Source organism: Entelurus aequoreus, linkage group LG04, assembly GCF_033978785.1.
Source record: "Entelurus aequoreus isolate RoL-2023_Sb linkage group LG04, RoL_Eaeq_v1.1, whole genome shotgun sequence".
In the NCBI taxonomy this organism is placed as follows: Eukaryota; Metazoa; Chordata; class Actinopteri; order Syngnathiformes; family Syngnathidae; genus Entelurus; species Entelurus aequoreus.
Genome location: NC_084734.1, coordinates 25,426,077 through 25,452,360, shown reverse-complemented (window position 1 = coordinate 25,452,360; position 26,284 = coordinate 25,426,077). Strand labels below are relative to the sequence as shown.

Below are 26,284 nucleotides of genomic sequence, written 5' to 3'. Positions count from 1 at the left end.
ATACTTTCTATCGTTCTTTCTCCAGCCATGGAAGAAATTGGGGTTACATTGGGAGTCACCATTCTTTCAGCCTTGAACATGTGACTGGAAGTACCAAAACAAGCTGGTACCAGTACCAAAATATGCCTCAAAATCCCCAAAACAACAGACAGGAGACCGGCAGCCTGAAGGCCTAAAATGTGTGCGTGGTCAAATAATTAATTACAAGACAAATTAAGTTCAAGTGAGATAAATGAGTGAATTTAAGTTTATATTTGATTATTTATTATTCTAACAAGGGACAGGTTGGAAGGAGAAAAATATCTGAAAATAAAACCCAGTAAAGGTGGAGAAAGTTGTCATTTTACTTGATAAAAAATAATATTGGAAGAAAATACTTGTGAAGTAAAGTGTTCTCTAGACCAGAGATTCTCATCTAGTGCACGGGTGTCAAACCCAGGAACCGGGGGCCACATCTTGCCAGTCAGATGGCCCCGGGAAATAATGTGCATCAATAAAGTACTTCATCTTTGGGACTAAACATATTCCTTCTGTCAATGTTGACAGAAAAATGCATGTACTGCATACAGTTGCACGTCTTTTAAACGTAAAAATCATCTGGCCATGCAAAAAAAATGCAAACATTTGTGATGTAAGGCGAAAAAAAAGTGATGCTAATAACTCAGGGGTGTCCTAACGTCTTCCACCACGGGTTGCATACTTAAAAGTCAATGCATGTAAAGGCCATTTTCATCTCTTTTTTATTTAATAAAAAAAAAATATATATATATATATATATATGTATCAGACATATATACTGAATTTAAGACAAAACTTAGGGTCAGCTTTGTATTATAAGTGACAGAGTATTATTATTAGTTATTAGTGTAAAAGTTTCAGCTTTTTCTCATTGCATTATGTCTTTTCTTTGACATTTTTTTTTTTTTTTACCGTTTTACTGTTGGTTTGTTTACCGGTGTAAAGATTAATAATTGTACACCTTGTCACCTATAACACAAAGCGGACACTAAGTTTTTTCTTTAAATAAATACAGTACAGGCCAAAAGTTTGGACACACCTTCTCATTCAATGTGTTTCCTTTATTTTCATGACTATTTTCATTGTAGATTGTCACTGAAGGCATCAAAACTATGAATGAACACATGTGGAGTTATGTACTTAACAAAAAAAAGGTGAAAAAACTGAAATCATGTTTTTTTATTCTAGTTTTTTCAAAATAGCCACCCTTTGCTCTGATTACTGCATTGCACACACTTGGCATTCTCTCGATGAGCTTCAAGAGGTAGTGAGTGACCTGAAATGGTTTTCACTTCACAGGTGTGCTTGAAGCTCGGTTTATGTCGGTTTATCCCTGACCCAATTATTGGGTTGAATTTATTTAACCCAAAAGTTGAGTTATGCTAACTCAATGTCGGTTTATCCCTGACCCAACCATTGGGTTTAATGTACTTAACCCAAAAGTTGAGCTACGCTAACTCAATGTCGGTTCATCCCTGACCCAACTATTGGGTTTAATTTTTATAACCCAAAAGTTGAGTTATGCTAACCCAATGTCGGTTTATCCCTGACTCAACTATTGGGTTGAATTTATTTAACTAGGCTGACCATACGTCCTTTATTCCCCGGACATGTCCTCTTTTGCGGGGGTGTCCGGGGTGTCTGGGCGGGGTTTCTTAAATGCCTCAAATGTCCGGCATTTTGAATTAGGGTTGCGTGTATTTTCAATGTACGTCCAGGGTTAAGTTAAGAAGGGGTTAAAAAAAAACACCTGAAGGTGCGCGCACGTAGCAGCATTCGTGAGGGAGGGGCAGAGACTAGTGAGTGGAGAGAGACATGAGAACAACAAATGCCTAAACGTAAATGCAACTTGACGGACGATTTGCGGGAAAAGTATTCGAGTTTTCGTCCTGGCCGTGACACATGGGAAGCAGAATGCACTGTGTGCAAAGCAGGAACGTATGTATCTGTGGCAAATAAAGGGGCCAACGATCTACAAGCCCATATCGACACTACAAAGCACAAAACAGCTGTGCAGGGCGAGAGCTCGTCTGCTGTTTTTTGTTTAAATTTAATTAACTTCTTTTGAGGCATTATTTATGTTTACATTATATACAAGAGGTTATTTTGAATATTTCTACCTCTGCACTTTTTTTTCCAAAACTGTGAATGTTACAGAATATAAGTGTGACTTATTTTGTTATACTGTCAAGCAGTGTTGGCGTTAACGCACTTTTTGTGTCTTTTTAACCCATTGAAATCAGAAAGGACGCAGATTATTATAATTTTTTTTTTAATTTTTACCATTTGTGGCCCACAGCTAATGTTTTAAAGGCCCACGGCACATTCTAAAAATACTATTACAATTAAGAAAAACATAACAAAAGTGAAATAAAAAAGCTTAAAGGTGAAATGTAATTTAGAAAAAGTTGCAATGTTGACTAATAAAACAAAGCTGTTTTTTTTTTTCCTTTCAAACGGTCATTGTTATGTTATTATGAATTATTGACCTATCAAAGGTTCCGATTACTTCACATCAAATATTCCACTTTGAAAAATATTTTTGGTGGAAGATTTGGCATATTTTGTGTTTTTGCCATAAAAAACATAGTTTTGTTTGACAAAAAAGAGCGGAAAACAAACAAACAAAAAAAACAACATAAAAAAAACCTAAAACATTTTGAAATGAGGAATAAATGTGAAGTTGATGTAGACTCCAGAGATCTAAGCGTTAAATATAAAATGTATGTTTGCCCTGGCACACCATTATCATCATTTCATGACCCAAGCAAAACACTTTTTACACTTTTTTACTGAAATAAATACACCTACAACTTATTAAATAAAAACATAGAAAAAACTAGCAGCAGTGGTAAAGTTTAGATCCATGAAGGAAAGAAGAAAGTGAATGAATGTTTATAACTGAATACATTTACATATGTATACACATTTGTTTTCTTTTGTATTATCTTTTTTAATGACTTAAGTAATGTTTATGAAAACCCTTTTCCAAAACACAATATAGAATGTGAGATACAACAGGATAATGCAAACATTTGACATTTGTTTTCAAAACGCTTACAAAAAAGTGGGACCCAAATAATTTACTGTGGGACCCCATTTTTATGACTTGATGGGGTCCCTGGGACCCCATTTTGAAAATTCCTAGCGCCAACACTGCTGTGAACAGAGGAGAAAAAATGCTTTATTTAAAAAAAAAAATTATTTATAAAGCAAGTTCAAGTATCATTGGTAAATTTTCACCTAGTCCCGGCCTTGGCGTGCTGCCCGCCTTGGCATGCATACACACTACCGTTCAAAAGTTTGGGGTCACCCAAACAATTTTGTGGAATAGCCTTAATTTCTAAGAACAAGAATAGACTGTCAAGTTTCAGATGAAAGTTCTCTTTTTCTGGCCATTTTGAGCATTTAATTGACCCCACAAATGTGATGCGCCAGAAACTCAATCTGCTCAAAGGAAGGTCAGTTTTGTAGCTTCTGTAACGAGCTAAACTGTTTTCAGATGTGTGAACATGATTGCACAAGGGTTTTCTAATCATCAATTAGCCTTCTGAGCCAATGAGCAAACACATTGTACCATTAGAACACTGGAGTGATAGTTGCTGGAAATGGGCCTCTATACACCTATGTAGATATTGCACCAAAAACCAGACATTTGCAGCTAGAATAGTCATTTACCACATTAGCAATGTATAGAGTGTATTTCTTTAAAGTTAAGACTAGTTTAAAGTTATATTCATTGAAAAGTACAGTGCTTTTCCTTAAAAAAAAAAAAGGACATTTCAATGTGACCCCAAACTTTTGAACGGTAGTGTATATGTCCTCTTTTTGGGATTTCAGAATATGGTCAGCCTAATTAAACCCAAAAGTTGAGTTATGCTAACTCAATGTCGGTTTATCCCTGACCCAACTATTGGGTTTAATGTACTTAACCCAAAAGTTGAGTTACGCTAATTTAATGTTGGTTTATCCCTGACGCAACTATTGGGTTGAATTTATTTAACCCAAAAGTTGAGTTATGCTAACTCAATGTCGGTTTATCCCTGACTCAACTATTGGGTTTAAAGTACTTAACCCAAAAGTTGAGTTATGCTAACTCAATGTCGGTTTATCCCTGACCCAACTATTGGGTTGAATTTATTTAACCCAAAAGTTGAGTTACGCTAACTCAATGTCGGTTTATCCCTGACCCAACTATTGGGTTGAATTTATTTAACCCAAAAGTTGAGTTACGCTAACTCAATGCCGGTTTATCCCTGACTCAACTATTGGGTTGAATTTATTTAACCCAAAAGTTGAGTTACGCTAACTCAGTGTCGGTTTATCCCTGACTCAACTATTGGGTTGAATTTATTTAACCCAAAAGTTGAGTTATGCTAACTCAATGTCGGTTTATCCCTGACTCAACTATTGGGTTTAAAGTACTTAACCCAAAAGTTGAGTTATGCTAACTCAATGTCGGTTTATCCCTGACTCAACTATTGGGTTTAAAGTACTTAACCCAAAAGTTGAGTTATGCTAACTCAATGTCGGTTTATCCCTGACCCAACTATTGGGTTGAATTTATTTAACCCAAAAGTTGAGTTACGCTAACTCAATGCCGGTTTATCCCTGACTCAACTATTGGGTTGAATTTATTTAACCCAAAAGTTGAGTTACGCTAACTCAATGTCGGTTTATCCCTGACTCAACTATTGGGTTGAATTTATTTAACCCAAAAGTTGAGTTACGCTAACTCAATGTCGGTTTATCCCTGACTCAACTATTTGGTTGAATTTATTTAACCCAAAGGTTGAGTTGCGCTAACTCAATGTCGGTTTATCCCTGACCCAACTATTGGGTTTAATTTTTTTAACCCAAAAGTTGAGTTACGCTAACTCAATGTCGGTTTATCCCTGACCCAACTATTGGGTTGAATTTATTTAACCCAAAAGTTGAGTTACGCTAACTCAATGTCGGTCTTATCCCTGACCCAACTATTGGGTTGAATTTATTTAACCCAAAAGTTGAGTTACGCTAACTCAATGTCGGTCTTATCCCTGACCCAACTATTGGGTTGAATTTATTTAACCCAAAAGTTGAGTTACGCTAACTCAATGTCGGTCTTATCCCTGACCCAACTATTGGGTTGAATTTATTTAACCCAAAAGTTGAGTTACGCTAACTCAATGTCGGTCTTATCCCTGACCCAACTATTGGGTTGAATTTATTTAACCCAAAAGTTGAGTTACGCTAACTCAATGTCGGTTTATCCCTGACCCAACTATTGGGTTGAATTTATTTAACCCAAAAGTTGAGTTATGCTAACTCAATGTCGGTTTATCCCTGACCCAACTATTGGGTATTTAACCCAAAAGTTGAGTTATGCTAACTCAATGTCGGTTTATCCCTGACCCAACTATTGGGTATTTAACCCAAAAGTTGAGTTATGCTTACTCAATGTCGGTTTATCCCTGACCCAACTATTGGGTATTTACCCAAAAGTTGAGTTATGCTTACTCAATGTCGGTTTATCCCTGACCCAACTATTGGGTTGAATTTATTTAACCCAAAAGTTGAGTTACGCTAACTCAATGCCGGTCTTATCCCTGACTCAACTATTGGGTTGAATTTATTTAACACAAAAGTTGAGTTACACACATCTACATTTCTGCCAGTAGGTGCTCGGAGTGTATTAAAAAAAAAAAAAAAAAAAGTTTAGCGAAGTTAATATCCCATATGATTTGTGGCTTTATTATTTTGTACAACGGACCAAACTTGACACAAAATTAACTACAACAAGCTCGAGTTTTGCAAAAATTATTTTAAAGATGGAAAATTGCCATCAATCCCACGTGGGTGCTCGGCAAGTACATTTAATATTACGGCCACGGTGGCACCCATGCCTTGTTTTTGATCAATACTTAGGCCTACGACGCTACTTTGTTTTGTCATGGTGGCATTTGAAGAGCCAAGTTCACGGCTCTCTCAAATGAATGAACAACTTCATCGTTGGCAATATTTCAGTTATTGAACATGTGTCAGACATTTTGAATCAGCGCATGCGTAGAAGGGCGTCGGGAAGGAGGGGGCGGGGGGAGGGGGGTCTGGTGAAGGTCTCCTTTCAAACGTTCTCCCCCCCCCCCCCCCGAACCCCCCGCCCCCTCCGCCCCAACACACATCCACACACTAGCAGCATGTTGTTCCCTCCTCGCTCCCACATTCCTTCGCCCTTCTTCCACTTCCTCTTCATCAAGTCACTCTTCTTCCATCGCTACATCCTCGCTGTTCGCGCGTGAAATGAGCTAAAAAGTCCCGTGGAAGCTTCGCGAACTCTTCCCGTGGCAGGTAAGCTGCCGAAACTTGATAGTCGATGAAACAACGGCTGCTTTTTCTGCCCTTTTTCCCCCCTCCTGGATTACTGGCGTTTATGGAAAATGTATTTCTGTGGGACGTCATTCTGGTGTTGAAAAGTGAAGGAGTTCGAATTCCATTACGGTCGCGTTGCGCCCTTTTACACACTTTAATAACCTTCTCACTTTATCCCCACGACGTTGCCATGAAAACTTCACTCAACTTTGTTACATACTTCCATTAAATCAGGTATAATCTTCTTGAAATGTGATGATTAGGCCTTCTGGATCATACACAATAAACTAAGCAATGAGAAATCAGCCATATTTATTTTTTATTTTTTATTGTATGGAGTTCACAGTTGGCAGTTAAGACTGAAATAAAAATGACTTGGTTAAGAGCACAGATCTGGACCGCCACATCACTGTATGTGGCCCCCGCCAAAGTCTGGGGAAAAAGTGTGTTAATAAAATATATATTTTTTTTACTATAATTATTTCAATTTCGACAGGAAAAAAGGCATCTTTTGAACAAAAATCATGCCAAATATTATCCAATGCTCGAGAAAGAACGATACAAAGTAGGAATCGACCAATCATCAGCACCGATATTTGACATTTTGACGAGTATTGATATTGGCCTTAATTATTTTATCAGTATCGGACGATATTTTATTTTATGGGTTTTTTTAACAACAAAAATACATCTGCAGATAGAATATATACACATATGATACCAGTATTTAGCTTAGTAACATAATATATACACATATGATACCAGTATTTAGCTTAGCTGAGCTGCGTTCATAAAGTCGATTAGCTTGCAAGTTGTTGTGATGTAGGAACGTTATTATGTAATCATGCCAAATATGATCCAATGATCGAGAAAGAACGATACAAAGTAGGAATCGACCAATCATCAGCGCGCATATTTGACATTTTGACGAGTATTGATATTGGCCTTAATTAATTTATCGGTTTAGGACGATATTTTATTTTATGTTTTTTTTTAACAACAAACATACATATGCAGATAGAATATATACACATATGATACCAGTATTGAGCTTAATATCAACCGGCGCTCCTTTCTGCTTAGCTGAGCTGCGTTCATAAAGTCGATTAGTTTGCAAGTTGTTGTGATGTACGAAAATCTTATCTTTTTACCAATTTTCAGGAGATCTCCCATATTTTAAAATGCAAATGTTGATGCTCCTCTTAGACGACGGGTGTCAAACTCAAGGCCCGGGGGCCAGATCAGGCCTGTCACACCATTGTATGTGGCCCCCGCCAAAGTCTGGGGAAAAAAGTGTGTTAATAAAATATTCATTTTTTTTTACTATAATTATTTCAATTTTGACAGGAAAAAAGGCATCTTTTACACAAAAATCATGCCAAATATTATCCAATGCTCGAGAAAGAACGATACAAAGTAGGAATTGACCGATCATCAGTGCCAATATTTGACATTTTGACGAGTATTGATATTGGCCTTAATTATTTTTAGCGGTATCGGACGATATTTTATTTTATGTTTTTTTTTTTAACAACAAAAATACATCTGCAGATATAATATATACCAGTATTTAGCTTAGTAACAACCGGCGCTCCTTTCTGCTTAGCTGAGTTATAAATGATAAATGGGTTATACTTGTACAGCGCTTTTCTACCTTCAAGGTACTCAAAGCGCTTTGACAGTATTTCCACATTTTACCCATTCACACACACATTCACACACTGATGGCGGGAGCTGCCATGCAAGGCGCTAACCAGCAGCCATCAGAGGCAAAGGGTGAAGTGTCTTGCCCAAGGACACAACGGACGTGACTAGGATGGTAGAAGGTGGGGATTGAACCCCAGTAACCAGGAACCCTCCGATTGCTGGCACGGCCACTCTACCAACTTCGCCATTGTGTTGATAAAGTCGATTAGCTTGCAAGTTGTTGTGATGTAGGAAAATCTCATCTTTTTACCAATTTTCAGGAGATTTCCCATATTTTGAAATGCAAATGTTGATCGTCCTCGTAGACGACAGGTGTCAAACTCAAGGCCTGGGGCCAGATCTGGCCCGCCACATAATTGTATGTGGCCCCCGCCAAAGCCTGGGAAAAGTGTGTGTTAATAAAAAAAGTATTTTGTTTACTAAATGCATATAATTATTTCAATTTTGACAGGAAAAAAGGCATCTTTTAGACAAAAATCATGCCAAATATTATCCAATACTCGAGAAAGAACGTTACAAAGTAGGAATCGACCGATCATCAGCGCCGATATTTGACATTTTGACGAGTATTGATATTGGCCTTAATTCTTTTATCGGTATCAGATGATATTTTATTTGATGTTTTTTTTTTTAACAACAAACATACATCTGCAGATAGAATATATACGCATATGATACCAGTATTTAGCTTAGTAACAACCGGCGCTCCTTTCTGCTTAGCTGAGTTGCGTTGATAAAGTCGATTAGCTTGCAAGTTGTTGTGATGTAGGAAAATCTCATCTTTTTACCAATTTTCAGGAGATTTCCCATATTTTGAAATGCAAATGTTGATCGTCCTCGTAGACGACAGGTGTCAAACTCAAGGCCTGGGGCCAGATCTGGCCCGCCACATCATTGTATGTGGCCCCTGCCAAAGCCTGGGAAAAGTGTGTGTTAATAAAATAATATTTTTTTTTACTAAATGCATATAATTATTTCAATTTTGACAGGAAAAAATGCATCTTTTAAACAAAAATCATGCCAAATATTATCCAATGCTTGAGAAAGAACGATACAAAGTAGGAATCGACCGATCATCAGCGCCGATATTTGACATTTTGACTAGTATTGATATTGGCCTTAATTATTTTATCGGTATCGGACGATATTTTATTTTATGGGGTTTTTTTAACAACAAAAATACATCTGCAGATAGAATATACCGGTATACACATATGATACCAGTATTTAGCTTAGTAACAACCGGCGCTCCTTTCTGCTTAGCTGAGTTGCGTTGATAAAGTCGATTAGCTTGCAAGTTGTTGTGATGTAGGAAAATCTCATCTTTTTACCAATTTTCAGTAGATTTCCCATATTTTGAAATGCAAATGTTGATGCTGCTCTTAGACGACAGGTTTCAAACTCAAGGCCCGGGGGTCAGATCAGGCCCGCCACATCATTGTATGTGGCCCCTGCCAAAGCCTGGGAAAAGTTTGTGTTAATAAAATAATAATTTTTTTTACTAAATGCATATAATTATTTCAATTTTGACAGGAAAAAAGGCATCTTTTAAACAAAAATCATGCCAAATATTATCCAATGCTCGAGAAAGAACGATACAAAGTAGGAATCGACCGATCATCAGCGCCGATATTTGACATTTTGACGAGTATTGATATTGGCCTTAATTATTTTATCGGTATCGGACGATATTTTATTTTATGGGGTTGTTTTAACAACAAAAATACATCTGCAGATAGAATATGTACACATATGATACCAGTATTTAGCTTTGTAACAGAATATATACACATATGATACCAGTATTTAGCTTAGTTACAGAATATATACACATATGATACCAGTATTTACCTTAGTAACAGTATAAATACACATATGATACCAGTATTTAGCTTAGTTACAGAATATATACACATATGATACCAGTATTTAGCTTAGTAACAGAATATATACACATATGATACCAGTATTTAGCTTAGTAACAGAATATATACACATATGATACCGGGGTTTAGGCGCTCCTTTCTGCTTAGCTGAGCTGCGTTCATAAAGTCGATTAGCTTGCAAGTCCTTGTGATGTAGGAAAATCTCATCTTTTTACCAATTTTCAAAAGATTTCCCATATTTTGAAATGCAAATGTTGATGCTCCTCTTAGACGACAGGTGTCAAACTCTGGCCCACCACATCATTGTATGTGGCCCCCGTCAAAGCCTGGGAAAAGTGTGTGTTAATAAAATCCATCCATCCATCCATTTTCTACCGCTTATTCCCTTAGGGGTCGCGGGGGGCGCTGGAGTCTATCTCAGCTACAATCGGGCGAAAGGTGGGGTACACCCTGGACAAGTCGCCACCTCATCGCAGGGCCAACACAGATAGACAGACAACATTCACACTCACATTCACACACTAGGGCAAATGCAAATTATTATTTCGATTTTGACAGGAAAAATATGCATCTTTTAAACGTTATCTAATCATGCCAAACATTATCCGTAGCTCGAGAAAGAATGATACAAAGTAGGAATCGACCGATGATCAGCGCCGATATTTGACATTTTGACGAGTATTGATATTGGCCTTAATTATTTTATCGGTATCAGAGGATATTTTATTTTATGTTTTTTTTTAAGAACAAAAATACATCTGCAGATAGAATATATACACATATGATACCAGTATTTAGCTTAGTAACAGAATATATACACATATGATACCGGGGATTTTGCAGATGATGTGGTCCTGATGGCTTCATCTGGCCAGGATCTTCAGCTCTCACTGGATCGGTTCGCAGCTGAGTGAAGCGACTGGGATGAGAATCAGCACCTCCAAGTCCGAGTCCATGGTTCTCGCCCGGAAAAGGGTGGAGTGCCATCTCCGGGTTGCGGAGGAGACCCTGCCCCAAGTGGAGGAGTTCAAGTACCTCGGAGTCTTGTTCACGAGTGAGGGAAGAGTGGATCGTGAGATCGACAGGCGAATCGGTGCGGCGTCTTCAGTAATGCGGACGCTGTATCGATCCGTTGTGGTGAAGAAGGAGCTGAGCCGGAAGGCAAAGCTCTCAATTTACCGGTCGATCTACGTTCCCATCCTCACCTATGGTCATGAGCTTTGGGTTATGACCGAAAGGACAAGATCACGCATACAAGCGGCCGAAATGAGTTTCCTCCGCCGGGTGGCGGGGCTCTCTCTTAGAGATAGGGTGAGAAGCTCTGCCATTCGGGGGGAGCTCAAAGTAAAGCCGCTGCTCCTCCACATCGAGAGGAGCCAGATAAGGTGGTTCGGGCATCTGGTCAGGATGCCACCCGAACGCCTCCCAAGGGAGGTGTTTAGGGCACGTCCGACCGGTAGGAGGCCACGGGGAAGACCCAGGACACGTTGGAAAACTATGTCTCCCGGCTGGCCTGGGAACGCCTCGGGATCCCCCGGAAAGAGCTGGACGAAGTGGCTGGGGAAAGGGAAGTCTGGGTTTCCCTGCTTAGGCTGCTGCCCCCGCGACCCGACCTCGGATAAGCGGAAGAAGATGGATGGATGGATGGATGATACCGGGGTTTAGGCGCTCCTTTCTGCTTAGCTGAGCTGCGTTCATAAAGTCGATTAGCTTGCAAGTCCTTGTGATGTAGGAAAATCTCATCTTTTTACCAATTTTCAGAAGATTTCCCATATTTTGAAATGCAAATGTTGATGCTCCTCTTAGACGACAGGTGTCAAACTCTGGCCCACCACATCATTGTATGTGGCCCCCGTCAAAGCCTGGGAAAAGTGTGTGTTAATAAAATACTTAATTTTTTTTTACTAAATGCAAATAATTATTTCGATTTTGACAGGAAAAAAGGCATCTTTTAAACAAAAATCATGCCAAATATTATCCAATGCTTGAGAAAGAACGATACAAAGTAGGAATCGACCAATCATCAGCGCCGATATTTGACATTTTGACGAGTATTGATATTGGCCTTAATTATTTTATCGGTATCGGACGATATTTTATTTTATGGGGTTTTTTTAACAACAAAAATACATCTGCAGATAGAATATATACACATATGATACCAGTATTTAGCTTAGTAACAGAATATATACACATATGATACCAGTATTTAGCTTAGTTACAGAATATATACACATATGATACTAGTATTTAGCTTAGTAACAGAATATATACACATATGATACCGGGGTTTAGGCGCTCCTTTCTGCTTAGCTGAGCTGCTTTCATAAAGTCGATTAGCTTGCAAGTCCTTGTGATGTAGGAAAATCTCATCTTTTTACCAATTTTCAGAAGATTTCCCATATTTTGAAATGCAAATGTTGATGCTCCTCTTAGATGACAGGTGTCAAACTCTGGCCCACCACATCATTGTATGTGGCCCCCGTCAAAGCATGTGTGTTAATAAAATGCATCCATCCATCCATTTTCTACCGCTTATTCCCTTAGGGGTCGCGGGGGGCGCTGGAGCCTATCTCAGCTACAATCGGGCGGAAGGCTGGGTACACCCTGGACAAGTCGCCACCTCATCGCAGGGCCAACACAGATAGACAGACAACATTCACACTCACATTCACACACTAGGGCAAATGCAAATTATTATTTCGATTTTGACAGGAAAAATATGCATCTTTTAAATGTTATCTAATCATGCCAAACATTATCCATAGCTCGAGAAAGAATGATACAAAGTAGGAATCGACCGATGATCAGCGCCGATATTTGACATTTTGACGAGTATTGATATTGGCCTTAATTATTTTATCGGTATCAGAGGATATTTTATTTTATGTTTTTTTTTAACAACAAAAATACATCTGCAGATAGAATATATACACATATGATACCAGTGTTTAGCTTAGTAACAGAATATATACACATATGATACCAGTATTTAGCTTAGTAACAGAATATATACACATATGATACCGGGGTTTAGGCGCTCCTTTCTGCTTAGCTGAGCTGCGTTCATAAAGTCGATTAGCTTGCAAGTCCTTGTGATGTAGGAAAATCTCATCTTTTTACCAATTTTCAGAAGATTTCCCATATTTTGATATGCAAATGTTGATGCTCCTCTTAGACGACAGGTGTCAAACTCTGGCCCACCACATCATTGTATGTGGCCCCCGCCAAAGCCTGGGAAAAGTGTGTGTTAATAAAATACTTAATTTTTTTTTACTAAATGCAAATAATTATTTCGATTTTGACAGGAAAAATAAGCATCTTTTAAACGTTATTATCTAATCATGCCAAATATTATCCATGGCTCGAGAAAGAACGATACAAAGTAGGAATCGACCGATCATCAGCGCCGATATTTGACATTTTGACAATTATTGATATTGGCCTTAATTCTTTTATCGGTATCGGACGATATTTTATTTTATGTTTTAAAAAAAAAAAAAAACATACAGATGAAATGCAAATGTTTATGCTCCTCTTAGACCACAGGTGTCAAACTCAAGGCCCGGGGGCCAGATCATCATTGCGAAAGACTGGGAAAAGTGTGTGTTAATAAAACAATTAATTTTTTTACTAAATGCAAATTTTCTGGACCATAGGGCGCACCGAATATAAGGCGCATTAAAGGAGTCATATTATTTATTAGTTTTTTCTAAATGTAAAACACTTCCTTGTGGTCTACATAACATGTAATGGTGGTTATTTGGTCAAAATGTTGCATAGATTATGTTTTACAGATCATCTTCAAGCCTCTTTCTGACAGTCGCTTCCGGATTCGCCATTTTGTGGGCGGTCTTATTTACTTGGCTCACCTTTGGCAGCATCTTCTCCCCGTCATCTTTGTTGTAGCGGTGTAGCGTGCAAAGACGGAAGTGAAAGAAGTGTCAAAAGATGGAACTAACTGTTTTAATGACATTCAGACTTTACTTAAATCAATAACGGAGCAGCATCTCCTCATCCGGAAACAACAACAATGTGTCCTGTGAAAAAACGTCTTACGGAAACAACAACAATGTGTCCCGTGAAAAAACGTCTGACCGGAACTCTCTAATAACTAAAGTTCCATCCATCCATCCATTTTCTACAGCTTGTCCCTTTTGGGGTCGCGGGGGGTGCTGGAGCCTATCTCAGCTGCATGCGGGCAGTAGGCGGGGTACACCCTGGACAAGTCGCCACCTCATCACAGGGCCAACACAGATTGACAGACAACATTCACACTCGCATTCACACACTCGGGCCAATTTAGTGTTGCCAATCAACCTATCCCCAGGTGCATGTCTTTGGGTGAAGTTCCTTGGGTGAATATTGTAAACTCACTACACCGGTATGTTTTAGCGCTTTCATGGCAAGTTTACTGACAGATATAAGTAAGAACTTTACTCTACTGTATATTAGAAATGGCAACGGCAGAGGATGAATGTCCCATGACAAGAAGATAGAGAAAAAGAAGAAGCTTATCGACCATGGCGGACTACAAAGGCGGACTCGCGCAATTTTTCAGGATTTATGCAGATCCCAAAATACAGATCAGCAGGTACCAGAAGGTAAGAAAAGTTGCTTTTGTATAATATTGCGAAACAAAACGCCAGATAATATGCCTTACCTTATACACACACCATAATAATACTCGTATGTTTAATGCGCCGGCAATCCATCAACGGTGCGGCTTACTAGCTTACCAAAGTCATACTAAAACATTTTGATAGGTTTTTGAGCGCCGTGTGTAATGTTCTATATTTTCAATAGAACGTATTGGTGTTGTTTACTTGAGTCATATTGCCATCATATTGCAGTCTACATGTATCTCTGATGTTTGACTGCCATCTACTGGTCACACTTATCATAAAACCATGTACCAAATACAATTGCTTCGAGGTCGGTAAGCAAAACCAGAATCATTCCGTACATTAGACGCACTGGGTTATAAGTACTGTTGAGTTTTGAGAAAAGAAAGGATTTTAAGTGCGCCTTATAGTCCGGAAAATACGGTATTTCGATTTTGACAGGAAAAAATGCATCTTTTAAATGTTATTATGTAGTCATGCCAAATATTACATTATTATGTAGTGTATTACAAATGTAGGTTAGTAAAGACAAAAATAAACAGTTGAATATTTGCTTGTCACTTTTAAGTATGATGTATCCATTAATTTGTACATGAAAAAATCTAATAATCTAGTGCATAGGCAATAATTTAAAATATGAGGGGATTACTGGTACACATTTTTATCAATGTTGTCAAATTATTTTATTTTTTTGATGATTAATCACAGGTTATTGCCACCATGCATAACTTTAATTAATTTTTAAAAAGTGGCCCTTTTAAGGCAGCCATTTCTGCGATGTGGCCCTCAATGAAAACAAGTTTGACACCCGTGGTTAAGGGGATTTTGCAACTTGTTTAAAGTTGTTTTTTTTTTAAACAAAAAAATATCACCAGAAATTTACTGACTTGCAGATGTGGGCAAAATACGGCCTGTGGGCTGTATATGGCTCGTTAAGTTTTTCAATCCAATGACGTGCGAAATTCTGTATTCCTCAAATATTTTGTATCCCCCATGCGTGCCTCCGCGGAAGGGGATACAGAATATTTTGGTGATACAGAATTTCACACGACACCGGCTCTCCGGTTGTCTCCACTTTTTTGGGAATTTTACCTATCATCCACAATCCTTATATAATACAAGAACACATACAGTACAGGCCAAACGTTTGGACACACCTTCTCTTCATTCAATGCCTTTTCTTTATTTTCATGACTATTTACATTGTAGATTGTCACTGAAGGCATCAAAACTATTTTTTTTTTTTTTGTCCTGTCCAGCTACTCAGGCAAATCATATAGTAGATGCAGATGCCCATATCGGCTGTTTAGATTTACTTTACAAAAGAGAAGTGTAGGATACTTCTCTTGCTGCCTTATTTGTATTTGACTTTATTAAATGTATTTATATTATCATTTGGTGCAGCCGGGCCGGAGGGGATAGAAAGAGAAACAAAATGGAAGACAGAGGGGGGAATTGTGGGGACAAGAGGGTGATTAGACAGAGAGACAAAAACAACAACAGCAAACACAACAACAACAACAATAGAGCAACATCAGCAAATACGACATGTACAAATATGATGGTAAAAGTAATAGCAAATAAGCAGTTAGCGAAAATAAAAAATAATACAGAAATGACAATGAGCATTATAGGCATCATCAAAACTATGAATGAACACATGTGGAGTTATGTACTTAACAAAAAAGGTGAAATAACTGAAAACGTGTTATATTCTAGTTTCTTCAAAATAGCCACCCTTTACTCTGATTACTTTTTTGCATGCTCTTGGCATTCTCTCGATGAGCTTCAATAGGTAGTCACCTGGAATGGTTTTCACTTTAAAAGTGTGAATGCCAAGAGTGTGCAAAGAAGTAAATTAAAATATGGCACTTTGTACGTGCCGTATTTTAGGATTTAGAATGCATGCAAATAAGAAAAATGTGTGTTCTTGTCTTACATAGCGATTGTAAATGATAGGCAACATTTTTTTTAAGTGCAGTTGTCACAATCTGTTGGTGACCCCAAGATGCAGAGATGAAAGGCGTAGCGAAGGAAAACATGACTTTAATAGGATAACAGGAGACAGGATAACAGGAACCAGGAAACAGGAGACAGGAAACAATCATCGAGCCATTAATGGAGGGCGAGGCAGGCATAAATAGCAGCCAGCTGATAGAAAACAGGTGTGGCCAGGCTGCCAATCAGGGACAGGTGAGGAGAAATAGCGATCAGGGAGACAAGCAGGAAATTTAACTAAAATAAGAGCGCTGACAGGAAATAAACACCAACTAAGGAAACATAACAAGACGTGAATGTGACAGATCGTCACAGCAGTTCCCCTTCAACAACAGAACTGGAGCTGCCAATATGATGTGCAGTGCCTGTTTCCAATGTGTGGAATCCAAGAGTGTATGTCTGCAGCTTGTAAGACCTCCCGTGTCATGGCTTTTGTCTCATGCCGTTTCCTCTGGGGCCTTCCGCGAACTTCTACTTTTCAAAGTAAAATTTTGGTCCTTTTTAACTAAACAGGAACGGCATAGGGTTTAGAGGGTTCGTGTTTGGGTTAGGGTCTCAATATAGTCTTATTGATTCATCAAAAACTACGAATGACTACATGGAAAGTGCACTTTTGTCTATAAACTGTCACTTTAAGTATAATTTGGGCTCACAACAATTAGGGAACGTTGTAATGCATACATTACGCGGTAAAACACAGTATATGAACATAGGGCTGGGCGATTATATCATTGTGATTAATTTCAGTTTGATCACGGTGATCAAACATGACGGAAATGTCTGTTAAAGTTACCGCAGTAGTAAACAGTAGGGGAACAACGACGCTTGCTATAATCCTGCACAGAACAAACCACCTTTATTGACCGTGATCCTGTGTGTGTGTGTGAATTTGTGTGTGCTTGCGTGTGTCCGTGTGCGCGACCATCTCGTCAGTCTCCTCACGACATAATTAATGTTCAATTGCGTTGTGCCTCGTCCCCTTACACTTAGACTTAGAAACATAGACAAACTTTAGTGATCCACACGGGAAATTGTTCCACGCAGTAGCTCAGTTAGAAATGATGGAAAGGATAAGGATGGAAAGGATAATGCACAGAAGGGCACAAAAAGAGGGCGAAAACAAAATGTACCATAGTAGCAATAAAAAATAGTATTGACATATTATATATACACTATATAATATATACTGATATATTATATTATTATATTATATTTTTTATATAATATATACAATATAAAACAAATACAGATTACCATGTACAATATTACAGTATATGTAACAGCTGCAGCAAAAAAAAAGGGCAGCCGAAAATATACATTATAAACAAAGAGAGTTAGCTAACATAGAAGCGGTCAGGTAACAGACAGATATCATCAATTGCTGTATGGCGAATGATTATACAGCTAGATGGAGTACGGAATGAAGGAGTTCTTGAATCGAACACTGTTGGAGTATGAGCTCCGCTGTCCCTCAATTGTCTGGTGGAGTGGGTGGGCAGGATTGTCCATGATGGCGAGCAGTTTGTCCAGTGTACTCCTGTCCCTCACTGACACAAACGCCTCCAACTGCGTGCCAATATTTTTTGGCCGGCTTTCCGGATCAGTTTGTCAATCCGGTTTAAGTACCTTTTGCTGGTGCTGCTCCCCCCTAAAAAAACACAGGGCACTGGCCACAACAGACTGAAAAAAGATCTCCAACAGCTTGCTGCACACATTAAAGGACCTAAGCTTCCTCAGGAAAAAGAGTCTGCTCCTGCCCTTCTTGTATGCAGCTTTGCTGTTGTCCTTCCAGTCCTGTCTTGCTGTTCAAGTGGACTCCCAGGTACTAGTACTGCCCCACTACTGCCACCTCCCGGCTTTGGATGTTGATGGGCTCCACAGGGGTCATTTTCTTCTTGAAGTGGAAGTCCAACACAGCTGAAAGTGCAGCCCAGAAGAACAAAATAAAGACATATGACCAACACTACCATAGAAGTTTAAACACACCATTTAAAAGGATCAGCGACTTTAGTGACATTTCACTATCTGCTGCAGCGCACCTGTAATCCTGTCCCGAATGCGGACTTGCAGGCACTTAGAATGTCAATGTGACTGTTTTGGTCCCTACTGGGAGAATCAAGGCATGCACTAATTTATTAAAAAAGGCATTTTTATATATGAATATTTTTAATTAGACTTTTTGTGTATGTGTCTGCAAAGATTCCACTCCTCTGATTTAAAAAGTACTAAAAAAAACGTGTACCTCCTGTTGGAGTAACAAGCAATGTTTAAAAAAACATTATTGTGTTTTCCTTCAATATAAGATACAAAATTGGGGTTTTAAAAACTCCACAATGTGGCTCACCGCTTGCCGTCAGCCAAACCGCTGGTGAGAAGCACCGATGTAAACAAGTCAAATAATAATTTACCATCTGAAAGTGTTGTTTAGTTAATGCTAACTTGAAATTAAAGCAATAGTTAGAAACACTGATATGCAAGTGATCAAATAATACAAATAATAATTTTACATTTGAAAGTGCTGTTTAGTAAACGTTAACTTGAAATCAATGTCTTATACTATTCACTACACCAATTATACAAACCCCGTTTCCATATGAGTTGGGAAATTGTGTTATATGTAAATATAAACGGAATACAATGATTTGCAAATCCTTTTCAACCCATATTCAATTGAATGCACTACAAAGACAAGATATTTGATGTTCAAACTCATAAACTTAATATTTTTTTGCAAATAATAATTAACTTAGAATTTCATGGCTGCAACACGTGCCAAAGTAGTTGGGAAAGGGCATGTTCACCACTGTGTTACATGGCCTTTCCTTTTAACAACACTCAGTAAACATTTGGGAACTGTGGAGACACATTTTTTAAGCTTCTCAGGTGTAATTCTTTCCCATTCTTGCTTGATGTACAGCTTAAGTTTGTTCAACAGTCCGGGGGTCTCCGTTGTGGTATTTTAGGCTTCATAATGCGCCACACATTTTCAATGGGAGACAGGTCTGGACTACAGGCAGGCCAGTCTAGTACCCGCACTCTTTTACTATGAAGCCACGTTGATGTAACACGTGGCTTGGCATTGTCTTGCTGAAATAAGCAGGGGCGTCCATGTTAACATTGCTTGGATGGCAACATATGTTGCTCCAAAACCTGTATGTACCTTTCAGCATTAATGGCGCCTTCACAGATGTGTAAGTTACCCATGTCTTGGGCACTAATACACATCACAGATGCTGGCTTTTCAACTTTGCGCCTATAACAATCCGGATGGTTATTTTCCTCTTTGGTCCGGAGGACACGACGTCCACAGTTTCTAAAACCAATTTGAAATGTGGACTCGTCAGACAACAGAACACTTTTCCACTTTGTATCAGTCCATCTTAGATGAGCTCAGGCCCAGCGAAGCCGACGGCGTTTCTGGGTGTTGTTGATAAACGGTTTTCGCCTTGCATAGGAGAGTTTAACTTGCACTTACAGATGTAGCGACCAACTGTAGTTACTGACAGTGGGTTTCTGAAGTGTTCCTGAGCCCATGTGGTGATATCCTTTACACACTGATGTCGCTTGTTGATGCAGTACAGCCTGAGGAATCGAAGGTCACAGGCTTAGCTGCTTACGTGCAGTGATTTCTCCAGATTCTCTGAACCCTTTGATGATATTACGGACCGTAGATGGTGAAATCCCTAAATTCCTTGCAATAGCTGGTTGAGAAAGGTTTTTCTTAAACTGTTCAACAATTTGCTCACGCATTTGTTGACAAAGTGGTGACCCTCGCCCCATCCTTGTTTGTGAATGACTCAGCATTTCATGGAATCTACTTTTATACCCAATCATGGCACCCACCTGTTCCCAATTAGCCTGCACACCTGTGGGATGTTCCAAATAAGTGTTTGATGAGCTATCCTCAACTTTATCAGTATTTATTACCACCTTTCCCAACTTCTTTGTCACGTGTTGCTGGCATCAAATTCTAAAGTTAATGATTATTTGCACAAAAAAAAATGTTTATCAGTTTGAACATCAAATATGTTATGTTATGTTATGTTATGTTATGTTATTTTCATTTATTATGCGCCCCCCCAACCGAGTGGAGAAACAAAAAAACAGAAACAGAGACTGAGACACACAAAGGAATCTAAACTAAACATTTAAGACTCACAATGAAAACATAAGTTAAAAGTCATCTGCGGTAAAAAGGTGAGTTTTAAGCCGTGCTCTAAAAGAGTCCAGAGTGGTGGCGGACTTAATACTCAGGGGGAGCTTATTCCACAACCTAGGTGCCATCACTGAGAAAGCAAGGTCTGCCCTTGTCACTAGGTTTGACCGTGGGACCTTCAGGGTCATCTGGTTGTCTGATCTAAAGCAACGACCCAGCCTGGAGCTGGTGGGTTGGTCCAGGAGATCTTTAATATAAGCTGGGGCGAGACCATTGAGCGCTTTGAAGACGAACATGACGATCTTAAATTTCCGTCTACGCTTCACTGGGAGCCAGTGAAGGGAGGAGAGGATGGGAGAAATATGTTCCCTCATTTTTGCGCCTGTCACCAGCCTGGCAGCCGCATTTTGTACTAGCTGCATGCTATGGATGGTCTTGTCGGTGACCCCAGCATAAAGGGCATTGCAATAGTCCAGTCTAGAAAAAATAAGCATCAATACGACCCTCCGTAGGTCACTGGGGGAGAGGAAAGACTTGATCTTGGCTATGGTGCGTAGTTGGAAAAAACAGGATTTCACCACAGATTTCACTTGTTTGTCAAACTTGAGGTCTGGGTCGAATATGACCCCAAGGTTTTTGACATGGGGTTTTTCAAGAGTGGCCAAACTTCCCAAATTCTTTCTGATCTGACTGACCGAGGGGGAGTTGCCAAACAGAAGAATTTCACTCTTGGTGTCATTGAGCTGCAGGAAGCTTTGTGACATCCACTCCTTTATGTGCCGCAAGCAGTCTTTCAAAAGGTCCAGCCCAGAGGGATCGTCTGTCTTGAGTGGAAGATAGATTTGAGTATTGTCAGCGTAGCAGTGAAAGGAAATTTTATGGCGATGAATGACTTGGCTGAGGGGGACCATGTAGATGGAGAACAGGATGGGACCCAGTATTGAGCCCTGGGGGACCCCACAGGTGAGGTTGACACAGCGGGAGGAATGGTTTGCTATGTTCACAGAGAAGGTTCTGTTGTTGAGGTATGACGTAAACTAGGACAGGGCTGTGTTGGTGATGCCGACCCCATGTTGGAGGCGGTCCAGGAGATCAGTATGGTCTATAGCAGGGGTCACCAACCTTTTTGAAACCAAGGACTACTTCTTGGGTACTGATTAATGCGAAGGGCTACCAGTTAAAAACACACATAAATAGATTGCCAGAAATAGCCAATTTGCTCAATTTACCTTTAACTCTGTTATTATTAATAATTAATGATATTTATCTTTGTGGAAACACTGATCATCTTAATGATTTCTCACAATAAATATATATAGAAACAGATAAATATCAATATTCAACACTTTATTTTTATATTTTCTCTAAGTGCACATTTTTCAAATTGAACATTTTCAAATGATCACTTCTAAGACAGTCTTGTGAAATCACAATATCCCATTTTAACTAGCTAGCCACTAACATTTTTTAACAAATCATGAATTACTTTGCACCATGTTTGTACAAATAATAACTCATGTAAAATACAAAAGTCAACTCTCAAATTTTTAAATCATGTCACACTTTGAACTGGACACCAAATCTGTTATCTGTTTCTTTGTCAGTTAGTGGGAAGCCTGGCATTGCATGCTGTTAACTAGTGTGTTGTACTCTGGTGTGTAACTTGACACTGCAACTCTGAGTGATACTTGCAGATGTGCATCAGTGAGGCGTGTTCTGTGTTTGTTCTTGATGAAGTTCATGTCAGAAAAGGCTGATTCACAAAGATAAGATTTTTCCTCATTGTTTGTGGAACCTTCTTAATCTTTTGGACATATTTTCACAGCAATCTGGCCTTAAGCTTAATTATGATACATGTAAAATGTTAAGGATCGGAAATCTAAAGGGAACGTCCTTTCGAATGGAATGCAAAGTGCTGGTGTTGTTGGTGTTGTTGTCCCAGAAAATCTGGAAGATCTAGGCTCAGTAAATTATGATAATCGACTAAGAAAGCTGGACAAAATTATGCAATTATGGAAAGGGAAATCCCTAACCTTGTATGGTAAAATGTCTATTGCCAACTCGTTAATTATTCCTCAATTTATTTATTAGTTTTTGTCATTACCAGCTCCATCACAAAACTTTTTTAAGATTTATGAGCGGAGGGTCTTCGATTTTGTCTGGAACGGCAAACCAGAAAAGATTAAAAGAAAGGTTTTGTACAAAGAGTATGAATATGGGGGCCTGAAACTTCTCAACCTTGAAGCTATGTGTCTGTCTTTAAAAGCATCAATTGTTCCAAAGATGTATTTAAACACTGAGTGGTACACAAATGTCCTGTTGGACAAAAAACATGTACTGTATCAAAAGAAATTGTATCCTTTTTTAGAAGTGATCCCCTCCCAGAGAGTCTGCTGGGAAACATAAAGGAAACAATCCACTCATAGTGGTGTTTTCAATTTTATGTGCCAGAAAAAAGAGACGATATTTTGCAGCAGTTAATATGGATGAACTCTAATATTGTAATAGATGGAAAGCCTTTCTTTTGGAAAAATATGTTTGAAAGAGGAATCATTTTTGTCAATGATATTATCAAAGAGAATGGTAAAATTATGAAGTATGATGAATTTAGAGCTATGTATGGTGATGCTTGCTCAAGCTTTTCATTTTATCAACTAACTGGAGTAATTGGGAAAAGATGGAAACAAATAATTAATTATGGAACTACTAAATTATTAGTTTGTAAACCTCTAATAAGAAATTCTAGTTGGCAAAAAGGAACTAAAATAAATAGAAAAATATATAATTTTTTATTTAATAAAGAAATCTTTGAAGGCTGCCTCATACAACACAAATGGAAAATGGGAGGACTTTTTTGACTGCCCGTTGCCATGGGATGCCATATTCAAACTAATCTATAAAACCACTATCGATGTGCAAAATCGTTATTTTCAAATTAAAATTATTTATAACTTCTTACCCACAGGGAAAATGTTAAAATTATGGAATATGACAGAGTCAGATGATTGCCGATTTTGTTGTCAGGAACCTGAATCCACCCTGCATTTGTTTTGGTATTGTCATATTGTGTCTTTGTTTTGGGTGGAAGTTGAAAAAATGTGTTTAAGGATTGGTTTGTTTATGAAGCTTAATGTGGTTTCTGTTATTTTAGGAGAGTTCATTGACAATCATGATTTAGTCAATTTAATTATAGTACTCGGTAAAATGTTTATTTTTAAGGCCAAAAACAGATATTCACTTAGTATTACTTTCTTTAAAACATTTATTCAGTATTTTCTAACTTTAGAAAGTTACATGGTTGAAAACGATAATGATGCCAAAAAACATTAAAAAAAAGATGAGAAGTCCTCAAAGGCTTATTTTGAAAGTATAATTATGTTTATAGATAATATGATATCTGTTGTTGTGTTCCCTAATTTGAGTGACCTGGACATAATCTGGACTGTACATAAATGCTTATTTTGAAAATGTAATTTTGTTTATAAATTATATGCAATCTGTTGTGTTCCCTAATTTTTTTCTGTGTACATGAATGAAGGTGTGTGTTGCTGAGTCCGACTTGGACATTATCTGGACTGGGCCTGGTTTAAAAAACCCTTTAAACAAATCTAATTTCATTGACAACCTGGGACCGTACTTATCAAGCTTCTTAGAGTGCCATTTTACACTAAGTCCTGAGAATTTGCGAAATTTAGTCCTACTCTCAAACTTAAGAATAAAAGCTATTTATCAACGTTCTTAAGTCTAAGAATCACTCCTACTCTCCACGATATTTAAGAGACCTTCAGAGGTGTCTTAAGTGGTTAGGAGTTGCCAGCAGGGGATGGCACTGAGGCGAGAGAGACGTGCGCGAACGTTCAGGGAACGGAACAATGTTTTTTGTTTTTTTTGATGACGAGCAGCTGATCAAACGGTATCGTTTAGACAGAGCGGATATTATTTTTGTCACAGATTTAATACTTTTCGATTCTTTGTTGATTTCTGCATGTGGCTGCAGTGGGCTAGTATATATAGAGCCACCCACACCAGTTTCAAATTAGTTGCCTAATTAATGAATTGGAAAGAAAATGTTATGACAGTAGCGTATGTGTGTGGCCGTGAGGTGAGTGACGTCAGTGAGTGTGTGGGCGATAGAAGAGAGGGAGCGGTAGCGTGAGTCCCGGCGGGGACTAGTTTGTTTTGTATTATTTTGTAGTTTATTGTCAAAATATACACTCCCATTGTCCACTTAAATATTTCCAAGATATTTCTTTATTCTTAGACAACGGATTCCCTTCCGTGATTGGTCATTTCTGTGGACACAGAAATGACGTCACCTAAAATTCCGTTTACGGCACATAGTAATGTCGTAATTCAGCTCTGAGTGTGACACTTAAGATTCAGTCCTACACTTCGCTGAAAGTGGGAGTAAGACGCTTGATAACTAACTTTTAAGTGCAGCTTTCAGCGAATAATTTATTTACTCTTAAGTCAACTCTTAGCAGACTTCTTAGGAGTAATTCTAAGAAGCTTGATAAGTACGGCCCCTGGTCTGTTGAAGATAAGGCCCTTTTTAAAAAAATAAAATAAAATAAGATAAATAAATAAAAAACATTTTCTTGGATACAAAAGAAAGTAAAACAATATAAAAATAATTACATAAAAAATAGTAATTAATGAAAATGTTAGTGGACCAGCAGCCTATACAATCATGTGTGCTTCAGGGACTGTGTCCCTTGCAGATGTGTTGTCTATGTTGTGGGAACCAGAATATTGGTAGCAGAAAGAAATAACCCCTTTTGTGTGAGTGGGTGTGGATGAGTGTGCATGGGGGAGGTTGTTTGGGTTCATGCACTGATTGAAAGTGTATCTTGTGTTTTTTCTATGTAGATTTCATTCTAAAAAAAAAAAAAAAAAATTTTTTTTTTTTTTAAAAAAAAATTTTTTTTTTTTTTTTTTATTTTTTTTTAGAACAGGCCCGCGGGCGACTCATCTGGTCCTTACGGGCGACCTGGTGCCCGCGGGCACCGCGTTGGTGACCCCTGGTCTATAGTATTGAACGCTGCACTGAGGTCCGGGAGAATCAGTGCAGCACATTTCCCAGAGTCAGTGATGAGGAGAAGGTCGTTTAATACCTTCAAGAGGGCGGACTCAGTGCTGTGGCCGGCCCTAAATCCGGACTGAAATTTTTCCAGTATGTTGTTGTGTTGGAGATAGGGCTGCAGCTGACTGAGGATGGCCTTTTCTAACAGTTTAGACAGAAATGGTAATTTTGAGATGGGTCTGTAGTTGCTGGGGTGAGTGGGATCTAGGTTGGCTTTCTTAAGAAGGGGTTGGACTACTGCTTCTTTTAGGCATGACGGGACTATACCTGTGGCCAGGGAACAGTTGATGATGGACAGGATGTGGGGACCTACTGCATCAAAAACCTCCTTAAGGAGGAGGGCAGGGACGGGGTCCTGAGGGGATGTGGCAAATATGTTGTCTTTGTAGCATATTCAACTGAATATGGGTTGAAAATTATTTGCAAATCATTGTATTCCATTTATATTTACATCTAACACAAT

General features: G+C 38.6%; 1 protein-coding gene across 3 annotated transcripts in view; it reads left to right on the top strand.

Annotated features, from left to right (window-relative positions):
- Positions 1-6,172: 6,172 nt before the first annotated feature.
- Positions 6,173-26,284, top strand: part of dse (dermatan sulfate epimerase) — a 67,572-nt gene continuing 47,460 nt past the window's right edge. For 2 of the 3 annotated variants that reach the window (XM_062044432.1, XM_062044436.1), the window contains exon 1: positions 6,173-6,345. The gene's annotated coding sequence lies outside the window, so the exon portion shown is untranslated. Of the gene's footprint in view, positions 6,346-14,243; positions 14,344-14,414; positions 14,564-26,284 lie in introns of those variants that run through there. The other variant, XM_062044433.1, reaches the window with a different exon arrangement.